This window comes from Cebidichthys violaceus, unplaced genomic scaffold (assembly GCF_023349555.1).
Source record: "Cebidichthys violaceus isolate CVI_PGR_0920_01 unplaced genomic scaffold, fCebVio1.0.p SCAF_3, whole genome shotgun sequence".
Taxonomy (NCBI): Eukaryota; Metazoa; Chordata; class Actinopteri; order Perciformes; family Stichaeidae; genus Cebidichthys; species Cebidichthys violaceus.
Genome location: NW_027176483.1, coordinates 18,905,213 through 18,927,247, shown reverse-complemented (window position 1 = coordinate 18,927,247; position 22,035 = coordinate 18,905,213).

Genomic DNA, 22,035 nt, shown 5'->3' with positions numbered 1-22,035 from the left:
TGCCGACAAGCTAATTTTCACTAATACTCACAGCACCACCTGCTGGCGAAAGAAAATCTGCAAATTTCTGACAAACAGCATCCAATTTACCTGACATTTACAAAATGTGGTTTACACTTGATATAGAGCAACATAATGCATGTTTGTGCGTGTTCTGTAGCGCCACACAGCGGATACAGGAAGCGATGTACGATTTGCAAAGCATCATTTCCAGCATCAGGTGATCCACCTGATGCTGGAAACGTTGGAATCACGGATGCGTTGTCCGACGGTTGCGGACGTTCTCGGCCACGCAGGCCGGAGTCCAGCCGGCAACCACCTCTTGCTTTTCTTTGGAAAATTTCTGTGGGTTTCTATAACTCAGGGCATAACGAAATGGGAACCTGCCAAATTAATGAACACTCTATACAGCAAGGCATTGCAAACCAATCAAATATTTCCAGCACAACTTAAGCATGACTGTGATGTCCAAATCCTTGAATCCTTGTTTTGTTACATATTTGATTGCACCAAATGAGTGGACAGCATGTGGCCTCCAGCAGCCACCTTGTTAATAATAAGTGATGTCCCATTGGGTACTAACTAATTGGCTGTAGCAGACAGGACCTCAGAGACACAGAGACCGAGTCAACTCATTAGCATGTTGTTAGCTTGTTATTAGCGTAAAGATAGTTTAGCTCTTCAGATTGATGAATGACTGAGAAAACAATCAGTGGACCACTCAACCCCCTATGCTTTTGTGTGTGTGTGTGTGTGTGTGTGTGTGTGTGTGTGTGTGTGTGTGTATGTGTGTGTGTGTACGCTAGTGTGTGTGTGTGTGTGTGTGTGTGTGTGTGTGTGTGTGTGTGAGAGTGAGAGAGAGAGAGAGAGAGACTTGTCAAATAATGTCATATGTCATCTGTTGTGGTCTATATACTTACATTATTATTCTCATCCATAGCCCTCTTTTGTATTATTAATATTATCTCCACCAGGCGTATTCTGTGGAGATGATGTGTTCTGTTGTGTGTGTGTTCATCTGTCTGTCTGTCCATGAATAATCTTGCTTGCCACTGGACCCATCAGCCTAATATTGTTGGTGCTCATTTATAACTGTATGCTCCAGAGGACCTTTCATGGTTGCAGTGATTCACACTCTTTGAAAATCATATTTTATTGACTGTTTCATATTGTCATTGACTGCTGACTCTTTAAAACTCTAAACCAGCCATTAGGGGTCGCAAGTGATCAACAACTGCTTCAGTTTGGTCTCTTGTTTCCGCTACGGATTACAAATACTACGGGTTACTCTCTTGGTTTGCTCGCCTAGGTAAGACAATTGTATGTATGTATGTATAACTATAGTTTAGCAAATGACAAACTGAAGCAAGCGCTGACTACAATGGAGCGTGTCTTCTCATGTCTGCAGTAGGAGAGCTAGTTAGCTGTTAGCAGCTGGTGGGGAGTCTTGCGTGTGTTTGTCTAACAGATGGGGTGACCAGACATCCCAAAGTACAAGCAGTTGTCTTAAATCCTGAATCCTTTCCCACATGTCCCAAAAATAGTACTAAACGTTTAGTTTTGATTAGCTTTTTTAGCCTAATAAAATTGATCGTTGAGAATTTTGGTGTTGCCCATAGGCAGGCACTGTAATGTCAGTAGGCTACATTCATTATGTTGTAGTTTCTGTTGTGCTTTGTTCTAGTCATGTACAGTAGAGTGAATTGATAAACAACTACATATAGCGGCGGCAGCGCAAAGCAATTTTGCATAGCAGCGTTGCAAAATTATTGAAGTGAAACATTTATGGTGGGAAATTAAACCATCCATCGCTGACATGGAGCCCAGTGTACCAGGACCTGATGGATATCGAGCCAAACAGCAAAACGTCACTGCAGGTACTGGGAGGAGTGACCCGGGGATCATTGCTGCCTTATGAGATCCAAAGTTTGCAAAGTCTGCAGGAAAGAATACTGCTTTACTATCACTATTGTTCGTTAACATCATAGACTGTATATAAGGGCCATCGTGACGTCATGCATGGATTTGAGGACTGCCGTTATTAGGCCTTGAGTTCAACAATTTTGCTGTCGTCATCTTGGAAAATGCCGGTTGCCATGTTGTATATTTGGAAAGTGGTGGAGTGACGTAGAGACGCCGGATAGGTCTCTGGTAGCAGCAGTGACCTGTCAATCACAAGGTATCCCCGCCCTAAAGCATACCCTGCTTTATGGCCAGGTCTCCCTCGAAAAAGACATTTTTAATCTCAATGGGACTCTCCTGGTTAAATAAAGGTTTAAATAAATTTTAAAAAAGACCAGTTGACTCTAAATGGACCATAATTTACTAAATGAACATCATGCTGTATTGAAGAAGACTTGAAACTAGAGATTGAGACAATATCTAATACTGAGGTAATAGATCAAGAGAGAAGTAGAGTCATTTTCTCATAGACTTCTATACAATCAGAGGAGTCGCCCCCTCTGATCAGTAAAGATAATGCAAGTTTTAAGATACGTCTGCATTGGCTTCACTCGGCAGAACTGGGGGTTGCCGCCTGGTTGACACGGAATGTGATGTACTGGAGGCCACGCCCACCCCCAACCCCCCTGTCCTGAATTTCATCCATTCTCATCTGGTCATCCCACTAACAGAGCTAACGGCTAACGGGGCTAACAGAGCTAACAGCAAATGGAACTAAACTCACAGCAGGACTGACAGTTTTTGTTCAGAGGAAGTGTTTAGCAGTGACCTGCAGTTTAGCAGCATCGATTAAAATGAGAGCACATCTGTCGCGTTAGACATGCAAGTGAATAATATGTCTGATATGCTTCCAGTCAACGGGGGGCAATTGTGGTTTGTATTTATTCAATGCCACATTACAGCAGTGGTCTTTGCAAAAACACCCAGCAGAGATCTGCACTCTACTGAGTGCACTTTCCTATTTTGATGCTGTGATGTAGTGAACACACCACTCACCTCAGACAGATGTATACTGACCTTAGCTACCTGCAGAGAAAGACATCTTTGTAGTCCAAACATTTTGGTCAATTGAATCAACCAACCCTTTAGAGCTGTATGTAAAAATATTCTTCTGCACTGTTACACATTTCCTGCAACTGTCTCACCTCAGTGTCATACTTTAAGGTACAATATTTTTTGTGATAAAGATGCTCAATACACAGTAGCAGTGCCAGATACTATGTTATAAATCATAAGCAATGAAAAAGAAAGAAACACTGTAGGAAGATGCATCTATGTTTCAATATGACAATATCACTCTGAATAACTGTACAGAAGGGTTTATCAAGTGTCAGCATGTAAGGGACATAAAGCCCCAGATGACCCCCACCCAACAGCCACATGCTGTCTGGTTTAATCACATGACATGTCGGACTGTCTCAGCAAGACAAAGTAGAATCAAAAGAGAGATGTGTCAAACTTCACCAACACCATCTTTTTCTCTTCAGAGCTCTTTGTCCTTGTTATCACTTCTCTGTCACTGATTCACAGCTCAGGTTCCACCCCCGTTACTCAACTCATCTAAATTACGGATTGAAGCATACTTTTTTCTGTTGGAGTATGAGCTTCAGTGCATTAAATGCAGATATAACTTCAGAGGGGAATGTAGAGGCATTTTACACTGTAGTCGCAAGGATAATGAAGAAATTAGGGTTTCCTATTTTGGACATTTTTAAATGAAACCAATGTTTCAGGTGAGTAGTGGTGATGACATTGATCAGCCACTAGAGGGATTTTAGTGTCTTTCAGAAACCAGTCCATTACCTCAGGCTTTGTTGTGTTCTCATCCTCTCTCTGTGAAACCATATTGTTAAGTAAGGGTCAGTCTTGAGTGCTGCAAGTAGACCACAAGTCAAGGAGTCTTATAAATAATAACCCTGGAGGAGAAGTTGCTCACAATTCTTTATTTCTTCATTAGATTTATTAGTTTAGGATCACATGTACAAGAAGTGTTTTAATGTCATTCTGTTGTTTTATGTTTTCAGCTAAATTAGATTTTGCAGGTCCTATGGATTCTCACAGTGGTATAAATTGACTTAACACATTTACACAAGTAGCTTACTGGACTGAATTTTGCGGTACACTTGAACTGGTACAATGATTTGTTTAAGGGGGTTTCATTAATATTGCTGCAGCTACTAACTAAGGCTATACATATGAGAAAAACACAAGAAAGGATGCACGTCTTATCTGAGCATCTTTTTTCTATTATTTTACCTATAGTCTTGAGGGACTATAGTCAACGGTTCCATTCTTTTTAGATTAAATGATTGTAATGAACTTAGTTGTTTTGCCAGACAGAAACTAATCTGTAATATTTAAGAAATGAGGGTTGTCATACTTTGTCCATCATGGTTTCAACAAAAAGTTGCACTGTTCTTTACCTCCAACTGCAGAATTGAATCTGTATGACACTCAGCTGTAGCTGAAGTCAGAGGTGTATGGAGGAAACAGGAAGGGGAGAGGACGGTCCCTGTGTTGCTCATTACAGTTCTCAACAAACAGTCCCTCAGTCTTACAAACTGTGGTTCAAACTCAGCCCAGTGTTGTCAACTCTTTTCCTATGTAAGTAGCTAGCAGCATTAGCTCCAAAAGTTGCCAAGTTGGCAACACTGACAGCCCGTCCCTTCAGGCCTCCCTCTAAAGCCACTGGAGAGTTATCAGCCGGGGAGGTCGTGTAAGAAATCAGATCTTGCCGACCCCTGCTCAAATGTAATATAAAGTATTCATCCAATACCTTATGATATTGCTGTGTCATCAGTATTGTACTTGTACCTCGTGGCTTTATCCAACCCTACCTTAGTTTTAAATGATCATATAGTAACATATATTTGAAGCCAGAGAATGGAAGCAGCATGCCGCCTCATTGTGCTGCCTCCCCACACACGATGCCTTTCTATACTGCCTGTCTAGATTAAAGTTTGTCCTAACTGGGGCACTAGAGGAGAAGTCATGGGGTCATTCAAATTATCATTAATGCACTCAGTACATTTAGAAATCTTTCCATAAGAAGACAAAGTCTTTGAGTTAAAGTTGTATTTTTTATCCTGTCGGTAGGATTAAACTACAAATTGTAATAAAACCCATATATTAAGTTATAGAATACGGCACCACGGACCAAAGTATTAAATAGAAAGACTGAGCAAGTATAAAATTGACATCTTTAGGTTCTTAGGAAAAAAAGAGAGAACCCCCCCACCACATTGGGGGTGTCCAGAGGGAGGGCTGCCCACTGAATAGAGCAGAATAGAATAGAGAGCAGTGTGTCCTAGCCGGAGCTAAGCTGCTTCAGTCCAGGTTAAGCGTGAGTAATCTGTGTTGGCTCACAGGCCCCCAATAGGCCCCGGGGCCCCCACTCCCTGCCCTGTCCTCTATGCTTAATCTGCGCCTCGCTACCTGCCCCTCTGCCCTGCCCGGCTCTCCCTACCCCATTGTCTCTGTATTATGAGCGAGAGCCACAGAGCTGCACAGACGAGGCAAGCAGGCTCAGAGAACACTTTCATTCTCATTTAAGAAAAAATAACAAATAATAGTTCACTCTCTTTTTGTCAGATACATCTCTGCAGATCGAGATGAAATGAGATGGATTGATAATTGTCTCTTTGCAGAATTCTCCCTTCTATCAATAATATAACCGATAAAAAAAACAGATCGGGGATTCACTAGTGAGAATTAGGGGCGAATGACCCTGACAGTTACAATGGTCACTGAACCATTTATTGCCAAGGTATGTTGCACATACAAGGAATTTGTCATGACGGGTGGTGCATAACATTAAACAATCAACAACAATCAACACAGTGAAAAAGTAGAAACATATTAAAATGTACAGTAAAATATAAAATAAAGTGAAATATAAAATAAAGTGTACAAACGAACAGATAACAGGACTATAAACAAGTGAGATGTACAGTAAGTGTAATGTGAAAGTGTCAAGTGTATTTAAGTAAGAAACCTAAAGGGGATGTGCAGGGGAGTGATTGGTAGGAAATTGTCCTGGGGATGTCAGAGTCAGTGGGGGTCCCGGGCTTTGTTGATGAGCCCAACTGAAGACGGGAAGAAACTGTTCCTGTGGCGTGAGATCTTGGTCCTGATGGACCTCAGCCTCCTACCAGATGGAAGGGGCTCGAACAGTTTGTGTCCAGGGTGAGAGGGGTCGGCTACAGTCTTTCTTGTTCGCTTCAGGGTCCTTGAAGCGAACAAGTCCTGGAGGGATGGCAGATTGCAACCAATCACCCTCTCAGCAGAGCGAATGATGCGCTGCAGTCTGCCCTTGTCCTTGTCTGTGGCTGCAGAGTACCAGACCGTGATGGAGGAGCAGAGGATGAACTCAACAATGGCTGGGTAGAAGTGCACCATCATTGTCTTTGGCAGGTTGAATTTCTTCAGCTGCCTCAGGAAGTACATCCTCTGCTGAGCCTTCTTGGTGATGGAGCTAATGTTAAGCTCCCACTTGAGGTCCTGAATTATGATGGAGCCCAGGAAGCGGAAGGACTCCACAGCGTTGACCGGGGAGTCACACAGGGTGATATGGACAGGTGGGGCTACATTCTTTCTGAAATCCGCAACCATCTCCACTGTCTGTAGAGTGTTGAGCTCTAAGTTGTTCAGACTGCACCAGTTGGTCAATCTCCCACCTGTAGGCGAACTCATCCCTACCAGAGATGAGTCCAATGAGGGTGGTGTCATCTGCAAACTTCAGGAGCTTGACGGACTGGTGACTGGAGGTGCAGCTGTTAAGCTGGGGGAGGGGGACCTGGGGGGTGGTGGGGGGGGGGCACTGGGATGGGTGGTGCAGAGGCATGGGCCCCTGCTGGGCTGGGGGAGGGGGACCTGGTGGTCTGGGGCTGGTTGATGGAGCCATGGGGGATAGAGTCAGGACTGTCCCATTGTCTTTCAAAACGACAGTAGAACTCGTTCAGCTCATTTGCTAGGCATAGGTTGTTCATGGATTGGGGGGCTTTAGGCTTGTAGTTGGTGATCTGTCTGAGACCTCTCCAGACAGAAGCAGAGTCACTTGCTGAGATCTGGTGTTGCAGTTTCTCAGAGTACAGTCGTTTAGCGTCTCTCACCGCCTTGCTAAACCTGTATTTTGAGTCCTTGTCCCCAATCCTAAATACCTGTTCCTTGTGCAGCCTTAGAGTACATCCACATTACTCCGTTTTCGTTTGGAAACGCATATGTTTTACTACAGTTGCACTGAGCGTCCACACTACGCCGGCGTTTTGGAGCACCGTAAACGGAGGAGTTTAGATATGATACTGAAGCCGGATAACTTTGGAAACTCCGGGTAGCGTATTCGCATACGTTTGGAAACGATGACGTAGACACCCGCGATCGACTACCAGGTTAACTGACAACTGATTACAGGCATTGCTGACCTTGTTGTCTTTACTAGCAGCTGTTGTCCAGTTAAAGTCTGCATGTCTGCGGAGGAAACCGCTGTTATCGTAGCGAGCGGAGAGAGAGAGAGAGAGAGAGAGAGAGAGAGAGAGAGAGAGAGAGAATCTTAAGTATCAAACACATACTTACGATCATTAAAGACTACTTTATTACTCTGGTTGCTTAGTTACAAAATACGACAATCTACTTCCTGTTTACATCAGCGCATGCCCAGTGAACGTGAAGAGTCACATGATATTCGTTTCCAGGCGTGTAATATGGACGGAGATCACTTCGGAAACGATGGCTGAAACGCCGTGTAACGCCTGAAAACGAATATCACGTGACTCTTCACGTACACGATGATAGAATGATGTCTTCTCTCTGGTTTAGCATTTAATAAACTGTCTGTATTTGGGGAGTTCATGGCTGAGGTTTCCTTTGTTAAAGTCACCAAGGACAATAACTAAAGAGTCCGGGTTGGTCCGCTCCACACAGTATCTGTTCGGCGAGTGTCCGCTGTACCTCCTGCACATTACCCTGCGGCGACATGTAAACACCAACCAGTATGAATGAAGCAAACTCACGGGGGGAGTAAAAGGGTTTACAGTTTATGATGAAAGATTCCAGGTCAGGAGAACAGTGCTGCAGAACCACTGTCACATCATTACATTAGCCACTGTTGGTATAGAAACAGATTCCTCCACCCTTCAGATTTGAGTAGAATCTGTCACGCGGTGTGGTGGAGGACTCAAATGCAGATATGACCAGATGCAGAGTGAAACAGGTCTTTTAATGAACTAAGACACGATAGGAATCTTACATGAAAACAGCAGGGAAACCAAGGACGAGAGTCGGAGTCCACAGCCGGGTGGGTGGAGGGGGTCCGGAGGAGGGACAGCTGGATCCAACCGGCCACAGGGCTCCAGGGAACGGGCAGGAGGGCTCTGGACACAGGTGCTCGGGAGGACGACCGGACGGCCGGACTTGCTTCGGACACGGGTGCTCCGATGGACGGCCAGACTTGGGATGAGATGGGAACTGGGCTCTAGAGGCTGAGGACCAGGAGGACGGAACTCTAAAGGCTGGGGATCAGGAGGCCGGAACTCTAGAGCCTGGGGGTCGGGAGGACGGAACTCTAGGGACTGGGGATCGGGAGGACAGAAGTCTAGAGCCTGGGGGTTGGTAGGACGGAAGTCTAGAGCCTGGGGTTCAAGAGGACAGAAGTCTAGAGCCTGGGGTTTGGGAGGACAGAAGCCTGGGGACACTGGAGATCAGGGGGACTGCACCCTAGAGGACAGGGATCAGGAGGGGAACTGAACTCTAGAGGACGGGGCTTCGGGGAACAGGATTCAGATTCCCGGAGACGGGGTTCCGGGGAACCGGATTCAGACTCCCGGAGACGGGGTTCCGGGGAACTGGATTCAGACTCCCGGAGACGGGGTTCCGGGGAACAGGATTCAGACTCCCGAAGACCCGGATCGGACACGGCAGCGGCTGGAACTGGAGCCCGTTGCAGATCGGAGACAGCAGTGGCTGGAACTGTAGCTCGCTGCGGATCGGAGACGGCAGCGGCTGGAACTGGAGCTCGCTGCGGATCGGAGATGGCAGCGGCTGGAACTGGTGGAACAGGATAATCTTTCTAAATTCTTTAGATTTTGTTTTTCTGCAGGAGGACAGGACCTCTACCTCTACAGGAGGACAGGACCTCCACCACCACCTCTACAGGAGGACAGGACCTCCACCACCACCTCTACAGGAGACAGGACCTCCACCACCACCTCTACAGGAGAACAGGACCTCCACCACCTCTACAGGAGGACAAGACCTCCACCTCTCAAGGAGGTGTGTTGTTATCTTTATGCTTCATAGTCTTCCATTCAATTTGTTGTCACATTATTGCTTGTCTTATAATAATAATATGATTTTTTGTGAAGAATGTTTTGAGTTTGGGTCACAACAATGTCTCTTTAAAGAACAGTTTAAGAACGGATGAACTTTTTTAACTATCCCCTTTACATTAACATTTGAAAAAAAAAATTGTCAGTAAAAAGTAAAATGTTTAATAAGAAATGTGAATGCATTTATATACTCAAATAATATGATTGAATAAGAAATGTTTATATTCTATTATTCTAGTTTATTTTCTTAATGATAGTAGTTAGAAATTTAGAAAATACCAAAAGCAAATATTACAAAACAAATACAAATATTTAATGATTAAGATTAATAATTCTTGCATATGATTCCTGGCCCCAAATGATGCACACACTGCAAGCTGTTGGTTTAGACTACAGCCATTTTTTTTCCAACTCAAGCATACAAATAGAAATCGGAACACTTGAGATCAAATAACCTACCCATAAAGTAACTCTGCTTCAAACTGGTACCAGCCTGACGTTCCCTAAACAGAAAACAATTGTTTCACTGCTCCTCCTGTTTCTGTGCCGACACACGTCTGTCTCTTGAATCAAACTCTCTGCAAACAGAACCAGAATCAGAGCGGTGTGAATGTGTGAGTGGTCCTCACAAAGACACTGTTTACACTTCATTTCATCACTCTCTGCTCACTGAGCTCAGCATAATCACTTGTTGTGGAAATCACTTAACACTTCCCTTCCATGTAGAGAGAGAGAGTTGTGTGTGTGTGTGTGTGTGTGTGTGTGTGTGTGTGTGTGTGTGTGTGTGTGTGTGTGTGTTTCTACACTGATTGACTTCAGAGTGTGTGTGTGTGTGTCTATACATAAACCGAAGTCAGAGATAACTGCTGCTTCACTGACTGCAAACTGTGCTTTTCACGTGCACATTGTTTCTGTGTAAACCACTCTACACATGATGAAACGAAGCAGACCATTGTAAAGCACAGGGAAGACCCAAGGTATGAGTGGCTCCTCAGGGCCCTTTATCCACTGGGGCTCCCCAAACAAACTGAACATCTGAAATCCCTGGTTATGTTGTCTGTTTGGAACCCCAAAATACGCGATATAATACAAAACATTACAATGAAAAGGAATTTGTTTAAAGTCAATTACTACTCATCCTGGGGTTCATTACAATCTAAGATGTTTCGGATTAATTATTTTTTTAAATAAAGGTTTATTACCACATACACAGATAATATTGGAGCATGTCCCAGAAGAAAATATTGTATGTTTCAAAATGAAATGCATCAATCTGGTGCACTTTGAGAGCACAAATAAGAGGCTAGATCTATGAAGAGCTTTGTTCTAGCTGGGGTTGATCTTACTCCTTGTCCGCTGTAGTGAAAGCAGCATGTTAGCAAAGCAGCAGTAGCAGCCTCAGTCCTCCGCCTGGCTGAACATAAAGCGTCTTACTTATGAAATACGCTTGGAGTTGATGTTGATGTTTTAAAGCCTTGAGTTCATCATTTTGGCCGTCACCATCTTGGATTTTTGCTACTAATGAACAGGAGTGACCATATTTGGACTGCGGAGAAGTAACACTGCGGTAGAGACGCTATATACGTCTCTGGTAGCGTCAGCAACCTGTCAATCACAGTAGCCCCGTCCTAAAGCATACCCTGCTTTATGGTCTATTTGACTCTAAATCAATCATAATTTACTAAATGAACAACATGCTGTATTGAAGAAGACTTGAAACTAGAGATTGAGACCATAAACTCATGTTTACAATGTTTACTGAGGTAATAAATCAAGAGAAAAGTAGAGTCATTTTCTCATAGACTTCTATACGACCAGAGGAGTCGTCCCCTGATGGACAATAATAGAGAATGACAGTTTAAGGTGCTTCAGCAGTGGCTTAATTTTTCAGAACCAGAGGTTGCTGCCTTATACGGAGGAGGTCGCATTTGATGGGTGGGTCAAACACCAAGTAGACCACTATTTGTTTCCCGCGCAAAACCAAAAGTCAGCATTTACTTATTTAAATTTAAGTCTGTAACATAACAAATGTAATTATTTTAGGCCAAACCATGAAGTTTTACTAAACCTAACCAAGTACTTTTTAAAAAAATTTACGACGTACACCACGTTTTTAAATGTGTGACTGTAATCTGAGAGAAAATACATTTCCTTTGAAATGTAATTGAGAATCCTGTTTAGTTGTATGGGTATGTATATTCTTTTAGGAGAAAGGGTTGCACCATCACAGCCAGTACAGTAAAATGATACATTTCAAATGAAAAACAAAACATCTTTTAGTTTGTTTAATTTTTGTAGCCCATGTTTGTTCATCACAACCTGCATTCCAATGGGCTCAGCTGCACCGCTTTTTTTTTTTTCAAGAGCTGATGGCGGCCACTTACATTTTAACGTAATTAGTTTTTCCCATTTTCCCATTATTATATATCCCGAGAAAGGGAAAACAGTTTGAAATCCTGTTTTCCAGAATCAAATCTTAATTTACACCATATAGAGCAATCTGCATCTGTTTTCATTCCCTACAGGCTAAATAATCACATTTGTATACTTTCATTTCTTTTTTTAAGTACCATTGACCAGTGTGGCTCATTTTCAGTGTAATGGATGGCATGACATTTGTCTAAATAACTATAATCAAACATTATATTTGTTTAATAGAGCTTTAAAAAATATTTTAAGTACAATAAAGTGGAATCCAAGAAGCAGGTGAAATTCCCATCATTTCAAATGTCGTCTGCTGAAGAGAACCAAGTATTTCAAGAGTGAATCATCACTTTGGTTTTGTCCCCATGATACTTTTTTCCTCCTCTTCAATAAGATAAAGTCAAACCATTACCACTGACAAGATAATGATAATGATGATCGTGTGTGTGTGTGTGTGTGTGTGTGTGTGTGTGTGTGTGTGTGTGTGTGTGTGTTTGTGTGTGTGTGTAGCTTGGTGACGCCACTGGAGGGAACTGTTATGACATGCCTGTTGCTATAGCAACCCCAGGGTGGGGGTGTCTGACAAGAACCATGTCTTCTCTCTGAGGGAAACATGCACACACACATATGCATGCACACACACACACACACGCCCCTACACAGAGTTGTTTACCCGTGTGTATATGTGTGTGCGTGTATTTGGCAGGCTGAAACATGGCGGAGCCTCTTGGGTTCTCTTTGTGTGTCAGTTTGGTCCCCAGGGGCCCGCAGGAAAACAACTGTAGTCACCAGCTAAATGATGACACAGTGTGTGTGTGTGTGTGTGTGTGTGTGTGTGTGTGTGTATGTGTATGTGTATGTGTATGTGTGTGTGTGTGTGTGTGTGTGTGTGTGTGTGTGTGTGTGTTATTGCTTTGTAGTAGGTGAGCAAAAGATTTCTGCAGCTGGACTTGCTAGTCCTCCCCATTAGTTATCAGTGTTTTGCCCTGGGCGGCCAATCTTTTGAATTTCTGAAAACTCTGAACTAATTTGATATGCTACTGTGTAAAACAAGAGAACTGATTTAAAAATCATATTCTAGTTAGCATTGTTCAAAACCAGTGTCAGAAACACCTCTGATACAGTCTAAAATGCTGGAACATAAATCGGCAAGTCCACGAGTCATGCACCAATCCAACATCACGTTATCAATTATTTATCAGCTCACTTAAGCTAAAAAGGAACAATAACCACACGTGTCACTCGCTACCCGTACATCATGAACGAAATGTACTGCGCATGTGCAACATCGTTTTCAGATGTTGAGAGTTGCACAAGCACAGTACCGATCTGGCAGGTGCTAGCGGAGAGTGTAACGTTAGCCAGAGCTAGCAAAGTGTAGCAATTTGGCAATATTATACACTGGAAAATCCTACCTTCCTGCCACTCTGCCTGTACAACACCCAACATTACCAACCCAGGCTTTCAACCAGCAAAACCTACCAAAAACCAACTGCATGTTTAATGTATTTATTACAATAATCCAATAGTGTAATATCTATTAAATACACACTCTGAAAGAGGTCATTCTGTCTGCATTCTGCTTACTTTTACTTTGATCTACTCAAAAATACATTTTGCAGCTAATGCTATCATCCTTTTACATTAGTACATTTTTTAATGGATTTTACATTCTACAGCATCGCATTGTTAATTTTCCTCAAGAAAAATATCTAAATAATTGTTCCACCACATCCCGAAAGACATCAGTGGAGTGGGCCAGTTCCATTCATCCCCTTAGTATTTGAATGGAGGCATAAATCTAACAAAATATCTCAAAGCCTGGACAAATTAAACAAACACTATGAGTGTTTTTTGTAGTTTGGGTGACTTTTACCTTTTTAAAATGTTCAACTGCAGTGCCTACAGTTCATTCTCCACTTGCTACTTGTGGTCAAATGTGTCCCTCACAGACTTGTCAAATTCCCAGGGCAGTGAGAGTAATTATCACCAATCACATGAGGTCATGAGGTTACACCGGTGCTGTGTGTGAAGGCTTTATTGAGATACTTGCTGCGGCCTTTTGTTGAAGGTCAGTCTTTTAAGTATCCAGGGTGGGCTGGACGTCTTCATCACCTCTCTGTATCTAGCTGTCTATTGTCCTGAGGTCTTGTATTTAGTGAAAGCCTCTTACAGGACCTCCCTCCCTCCCTCATTTTAGTCAGTTAAAGTTAGCCACAATTGGCACAACAGTTGTGTTGGACTCTCCATGCTCTCTACAGTTGTTTATTGTTTGGCTTCCATACAGCCAGCGAGCAGCCAAAGCCTCTTATGCTGCCAAAGGAGCCTGAGAGTACAAGTACCTATAGGTGACTGCCCTCTCTTCACATCAGTAAAGCCTCTTATTTGAGCTCCTCTTCAGCTTTAACTCAAAATGAGCGCAGTAATTGATACTTCAACTCTCAAAAAGCTGCTCATTTGACGTCAAAATATGTGTAAGAGTATTGATGACAATGTTTTTCTTAATGTGGTTGCAGTGGTTTGGCAGACATAGCTTTTTGAATCCAAACATTAGATTTATTGTGAATCATCTGCTTTTTTAGGGAAAGTTCCAATTCTTACTCTTTTTCTGTATTTTTATTTCACTTTATTTCCAGTTCATTTGGAATCTGGTATGGTGGCCTACTGGTGCAATGTTGACAACATCTTTCAAACCAGGCTGTTCATAGCTCTACCTACAGACAGTAATACAACATAATTCATATATAACCCATGTAATCAATTTGTTTCCTAGTCATTTTAAACCAAACCAGGATCTTTCCCCAAACCTAACCGAGTACATTTTTGGGCTAAACTTAACAAAGTATTTAAAAACATAAAAATTTTAACACATACCACTGATCGCTCAGTTTGCTGGACATTCGTAGGAGGCGCACGAAAAATAACAAAATTACATTTCATCAAGATATACAAACTGTTGAATTAGGATACGTTCCTCAATCACTGAAGAAATTCAAAGTGCTCTATAGAGGGCAAATTAATTAATTAGAACAACAGTCAAAGAACAAAGTTGGTCTTTTTCTATATTTTTACTTTTTATCAACAAACTACTCACTATGTGTTGCTCTCTCCCAGAATACTTCCTGACTTCCCTACTCGGTGTCAAGCCCATTGGTCCTTCTAAAGATTTAAATCTTTAAGACCTCACAAATATATCAATATATTTTCAAAGCTCAGTTACTTCCTAAAACAACTAGTTACTATAGTTTTAATCAAATGTTACTGTAAGAGGAACTGCTGCATTTGTACTATTTTAAACTGCGGATTAATCCACAATTGGTGCTCCAGTGAGTGTTTGTGGCAGCAGGATGGTGTTTGTGGGATTGAAACAAACTAAACAAGTGTGTGTTCACTGTAATGGAAGAATGTGTCATCCAGTGTTTTTAATGAAAATGGAGCTCTATGTCACAGAAGAAGAAGATATATCAGGCTTTGATTCACACACAATACCTGTTTGTACATTCAGTGATGGTTTGGATCTGCATCTGTGCTGACTGTAAGAACAATATAACGATATGTTGAAGATTTGTTTTGAGTGACGTTACACAGAATTCAAGGCACTGAATACACAAGTATTAATATAGAAAAATGAATAATGCTCAATTTATTAAAATTACACATTGCCCTAATTTTGTGTTTGGCAACTGTAATACAGTTTTTAGCATAAATTCAAGCAGGAAGACTATCATTGTATTTCTTCATCACCTCTCAGTTATTATCCAGTGTCCTGTCTTATTGTTCTCGTATGTTGAAGTTTAGGGAGTTAAACCCACTTTGTTCATTTTAGGGAAGGACGATGGCCATGACTAAATAATAAAACATATCTAAATGTATTATGAGATGGGAAGTGAACCTGAAGTTAAACCTCCTAACAGCACACTGCCTTTGAACCACTATAGCACAGTTGCATATAAAAGTACAGTAATGCAGCTGAAAGGGTTCATGTCTTCCTGAGTTAACGTCTTTATTTGCTAACAGTTTTATACGAGCACTCCTTTCAGTAGGATCAGATGGTTGTTTATTCAAGTGTAACACAAAGTCATTTTGATGGAACTGATACACAATAGGTTGCTATGGTGATAAATTGCAGTTTTTTTTCGAATGCGTTCTTATAAAGCTAAATGCTGTCCTTGACTGGGAACAATATATTGCATTATATTAAATATCTAGCTGATCAATGAAGATAAGTTATTATTATGCTGATTGATCATAGCCCACGTTTCAATATCTCTGCTGAACGTTACCTCACATTCCCTCTCGTTCCCTCACGTTCCCTGGGAAAAAAACAGTAACATTTTGTTAATGTTGCTCTGCCTGTCTTTGTCTCCTCCTGCCTGTGTAACACATAGTCCCAAACATTTCCAAGGATTTGGTGATTTTTAATCTTTATTGCACGTCCTCTCCTCCTCAATAAATCCCCTCCATTTTATTAATGAAGTCCCCATCACAGTAATGAAGCTTTAAGTGTAATTGTGACACATCTGACTCTGTGTGTGTGTGTGTGTGTGTGTGTGTGTGTGTGTGTGTGTGTGTGTGTATGTGTGTGTATTGTACTTGCTACACAGTGAGGACTAAAACACATTTTTAACTACAGAGTGAGGACATTTTTGGAAAGTGAGGACATTTTGGCTGGTCCTCACTTCTTTAAAGGGTTTGAGGGTAAAGACCTGGTTTTAAGGTTCAGATTGGAATTAGGTTAGGGTTAGGGTTGGGGTCTGGCATTTAGTTGTAAAGGTTACGGTGAATGTAAGGGGCTGGGGATTATTATAGGTTCCTCAAAAAGATGGAAGTATAGGGATGTGTGTTTTAATACCGGGTGAGAATTAATGTGACAAACTGAATAAGTCTTGCTTATATACCTTTTTCTTTCAGTTGTAATTCTATGTGCATGTGGATGCACATAGAATGTGCATGTACATGCTTTTTCATCTCAGTTGCTTTCAGTGCTGTTTGGTTGTGAGACACAACAGTGCATTTTCATTCACAGGTCACAAGGTTTTTATTTGAGCTTAATCTTTAAAAAAATACCTGAAAGGGTTTCTTCAAATGGTATTTGTCAAATGGCTCTTACATTTTAACATTTGACAAGGGGTTTCATAAGCCTCTTCGTCACTCGTTGGACGCCATTTACTGAATCATTCAACGTTTGCACTGACTTGAACATTTACCATTCACAGGCCACAGCTGCTCACCTCTAGCCGACAAGAAACCTCAGATTATTTACGGCGTAAAACATTTGAATCATTGAAGCTCTGTTTGTTGAGGGATCCTGTGTGTAAAACAGTTACACTATAATATTAATATTATATATAATATTGATGTTTAATAAGATTATATTATTACATATATAATATTGTTATACTGTCTGTTGGCTATGTATTGTTTTAAGTGGATTAAAAAGTTTTTGCCCAAGCAAATTTTCCCCTTTGGTGACAATAAAGTATATCTTATCTTATCTTAATATCATGTTTAATAGGGATGCAATGAAATGCTATTATATCAGTTTATTTCACACAAATATTTGTAGTCTGATTCATAATGAAAGTGGGCAAGACCTAAATCAGACTGTTAGAAATCTACTAGACTGCATTATCTTCTATGCTTAGTTGTAATCTAGTGTAATTTAAACTAATCAGATAAGCTCACAATATATACTATAATATAATATCATAAATATAGTACAATTATTAAATTAATCAAATAATTAAATATGATTTAAATTTGAAGCCCCTTCAAAAATAGAGAAATTACAAAAAAAACCTGAGTCTAAATAGCTGTGAATAGACAGGGTGGAAGTTAATAATGGAAGGTTTTAACAATGGAAATGTGATAATTAGATTAGGCTTTATTGCATGACTGCGTGTCTAAAAGCAGGATGCATTAAATGTAAATGAATGTAAAGTTAATGTAAATGAATGTAAAGGTGGTCTGAAGTGCCCTTGATAAAAAAAGGTATTGAAAAAAGGGGTCATAATAGGTCATTATAGCATTTTGCATCCTCTTTTTTCCTTAAGAAGCTTGTGCATGCAATTTAAGGAGGTCAAGATGAAAATGAAGCCTGTTTGAAGTGATGAGGAACAATGACGAAACTGTTGACAACAATCTGAAAAGGTCAGTTTCCATCTAATATCAAGTTTCCAGGGTGCTTGCTTAATGTCGAAATGTTAACCTTCAAACTATCCACCCTGTTTTTAGCTTGAAGCCTGTTTGTTAACATGTTGGCAAATCTGCATGAAAAGTCCTTCTGCTTTGGTGATGAGCAGTTCATGTTCACACTGAACAGATAACAATCAACTGGATCACGCTGGTAATGATTTATGAGAAAAGATCTTTAGTTAGAATGAACACCATTTTTACATTCTTTCTAAATAGATCTATGGATGTTTATTCCTATCATCATTAATGTGTTCCACACATCGATTCCGGTTGCAGACCTTTGCTATGTGTAGTTTTTCCTCTTATGTTTCCTGTCTTTATCTCTTCTGTAAAACTGTTACCTGTTAGGATGCATGGAAGTCAAACACACTATACATGAACACAAAGGGCTTCTTCATGTATTTGGTTGTGTGTGTGTGTGTGTGTGTGTGTGTGTGTGTGTGAGTGTGTGTGTGTGTGTGTGTGTGTGTGTGTGTGTGTGTGTGTGTGTGTGTGCATGTGTAAGTGTGTGCGTCCACAGCTTATCTTGCATACTACTGGACCCATCAGCCTCCTATTTTTTGTGCTCAGTTGTGGTTTCTATTCATTCAATCAAACATTAAAGCAGTGGCCATTGCCGATACACCTGGTGGAAATCTGCATTTTTCTTATTAAAGCTGGTGTGACTGGGCCCTTAATTAGGATGTAAGCCATTGCATTCCATGGCTTGGATATTTAACATTAGTTTTTTCAGATAATACATTAAAAATCTTCTTTAAACACATAACTTTGAAGTAAATTATCCCCTACAGCCCACCCTTCTCACAGTATTGACAAATGTGGCATGTAGGTATGGCGTATATCAAATGCATCGACACATGGTTACAAGGAAGCCAGTTTTCCTTTAAATGAGTCCCACCTGATCGTTACAAGCTTAGTCAAAGTGTGTATTCTTCCATTCAGAGCTCAGGAGAGGACAGTAAACACAGGCACACATTATTTGGGGTAAATGTTGATCCAAGGCGGTGTTAGCCATTCATAGGACGACCAGAGCCGGCCAACATACTTCAGTTAGCGGCGCTGACACCTATTCAGTTTGTTAAGTCAGCGTTAAGCTCCCGTCGTTATGAGTCAAGCTGAACTCTTGACTGAGCGTCCTGACTGGAATTCTCTCCATTCTGTCACTCATTCTTCCACAGCAGCAACAAACGGAGCCCAGCACGTCGAGGGCTTCAGGTAGAGACTCTGAGCTGCTGAATGGTCTCTTAGACCAGCTCTGAGGATGCATTTAGATGTGCTGCCGTGGCATTGAGATGTACTGAGCCGTATTAAGATGTAGGGACGGAGTATTGAAGCTGCATTGAGAAGCACTGAGGTTGAATTGAGATGTTTTGAGCCATATTTAAATTCTGCTGAAGCTGTATTGGAGCTGTATTGAGATGTATCAGAGCACAGCTAATTGAAGCTGAGCAGCAGAGAATGTTGTGCTTTGTAGCCGGACGGGATTGTCCATGCTGCAGCAGCACGGCATTGTGGTCTAAAGGGATCCTCCATGCTATTGTGGTGTAAGAAGATTGTCCGCAGTAGAAGGTAAGAAAAGGAGAAAAGCCATGAAGAGAAGGAGCACTCGAGCTGCCAGAGGTGATGTAAGTCTGCTGGGCTGTGTGTTGTCCGTCTGAGCTCTCTGTCCCAATAGGAGAGCCAGGGCTCAGATTAAATGTGTCCAGTGTGTGGCGCGGTACAGCCTCGCTGTGTGATGTGTGGCCCAGGCCAGCCCCTCCATTTAATACGTGGATCAGTTTGACCTCCACATTTGATGTGCAGAGCAGCCTAACCCTTCTTTTGTCCCAAAGAAAAGCCCCTAATACTGAGAGCAAAGACCTTTACAAGGATCCGCTCAGGAGTTAGTGTGACACACCAGAATTCTGCCTGATGTTCACACTGAATGGCCATTTGGTTATCACTCCATTAGGCAGTCGAACATTTCAATCAGTCTGGTGTCAACAATAAATCATTCAAAAGTGAATTCTTGAGTTTAGGAATTGCTGTTTGACAACACAATTCTAAGGCAACTTATTAGCTTTTTTCAGCGCTTTCAACAGTCTCACACTGTCTTTATCAGTCCTAAATGTCCTACCATTAAAATCAGCAGCCCCATACCTGGCACTACTAAGTAAACTCCATCTCCTGAGGCTCCGTGAAAACTCAAAGATACAGCTGAGAGCTCCATAAAAAGCATAAAAAATTGAGTTTGGCTTTTTTTTTCTGTCAAACTGTCAGTCCTGCTTTATGTTTGGTTCCGTTAGCTGTTAGCACTGTTAGCCATCCCACCAGCTGCTAACAGCTAACCTACTACGGTTTAGTTTATTTGCTAAGCGGTAGTTATACATACATATTTACATACATACGTACGTATATAGTACATACATACATACATACATACATACACGCATGCAATTGTCTTACCAAAGACAAGCAAAGGCAATCTGGACAGGAACAATTGAAACTGAAGCAGTCGTTCCGGCCTGTGCAGGCTGGTCATTAGTAGTGAGGAGTCAGCAGTCAATTACAGTATAAAACAGTCAATAAAATATGTGCGAAACACTTAAATCACAAGAGGTCTTTGAGCATACAGTCATACATGAGCACATGCAAAGGCAAGATTAGCCGTGGACAAACAGACAGACAGACACACACACACACACACACATGAAGATACATAATTTCCTGGCGAAGGTAAAAGAAGATAAGACAGGCTACCTTGGAATTGTTCTTATATCCACTGCTGATTGGCTGCTTGTTTACAGTGAACTAGAGTTGGTTCCAGTGTTTACACTGTTTATGGCTCACATGTATATGATATGAAATTGACCTGCAGAAATAAGTCTTTGCAGAAGCCTTATACGTCCATATCTGCAGTGGGTTCAAACAGGAGAGAGATAAAAAACTGAAGGTGGAAGGGAATAGTACTAGTATAGTATACTAGAGTATAGTCCCAGGGTGGGGCCCTTCCAGCACTTTCCCCTATCTGTTATATGTGGGGCACAAAAGCAAAGGAAAACAGCGACCTGAAAATAATTGTATTTGCTTTAGATGATGGTGGCATCACCAAATATTGGACTTCTGCTGAAGTGATGTCCACATGTGACCTGAAAATGGTCTGCAAATATAAACGATTCCACGTTTAACCAATTTTTCATACCCACAACTCGTCAACTATTGCCACTTGGTCAGTGGCCCGTGGCGTCTGATAACAAATCACGCCTAATCTGTATGGGACGCTCAGAGCTTTCGACTGACTCCAATTCAAACCCATGAAACTGTATCTTTAAAAAAAATGCATCTATTAATTCACTTTACTATTAATTTAATATTGGGGAACATTTTAAATACAAATTGCCAATCAAATTAAAATTGTTACAGTTCTGTCGGCAGTGTACTATTGTACACGTGTGTGACATAGTGTTATGTTGTGGCCAGTGTGTATGTAACTACTCTGCCCGGAAATTTGCTCGCTTTCCAGCACTGTAGGTCCATAGCACTGCCTGATGTTGACTACCCCTCCGGCCAAACATGAAACACGGACCCCATCTTGTTAAACATGTTTGTGGGTCTGACTTTTTGACATGTCATCCCCATTGATATCTATATAACCATTGTTGTGATCCATTTGTACAATTTGTGTTATACTTTGTAGCAGAGCAATAAAAGTATTTTTTTATGACAATCCATTCACTTAATTTGGCCACCCATGAGGAAAAACATAAATCAGATGAACAAACGTACTAATTTAAACCCAAACCATCTTCTTTTCCTAAACCTAACTAGGTACTTTTGTTGTGTAGGTAAACCTAAAATCTAAGTAAACCTACATTTGGAAGTTTATTTTGAAAATAGACTGCATGCATATAATGAGCTTCTACTACATTTAAACACAGAAGTTTATTTTGAAAAGGCACTATGCACATAACAACCATAAACTGACAAGCTGACAGGTTCAATACTGACACAAGAGGAGCTTCTAGAGCATCACAGTTTGAAGTATACGGCAGCAGTAATTGACAAGTTTGATGTTAGAATGTATTGGTTTTACATGTGCATGATATAATAATAATAATAATAATAATAATAATAATAATAGCAATGGAGAAGG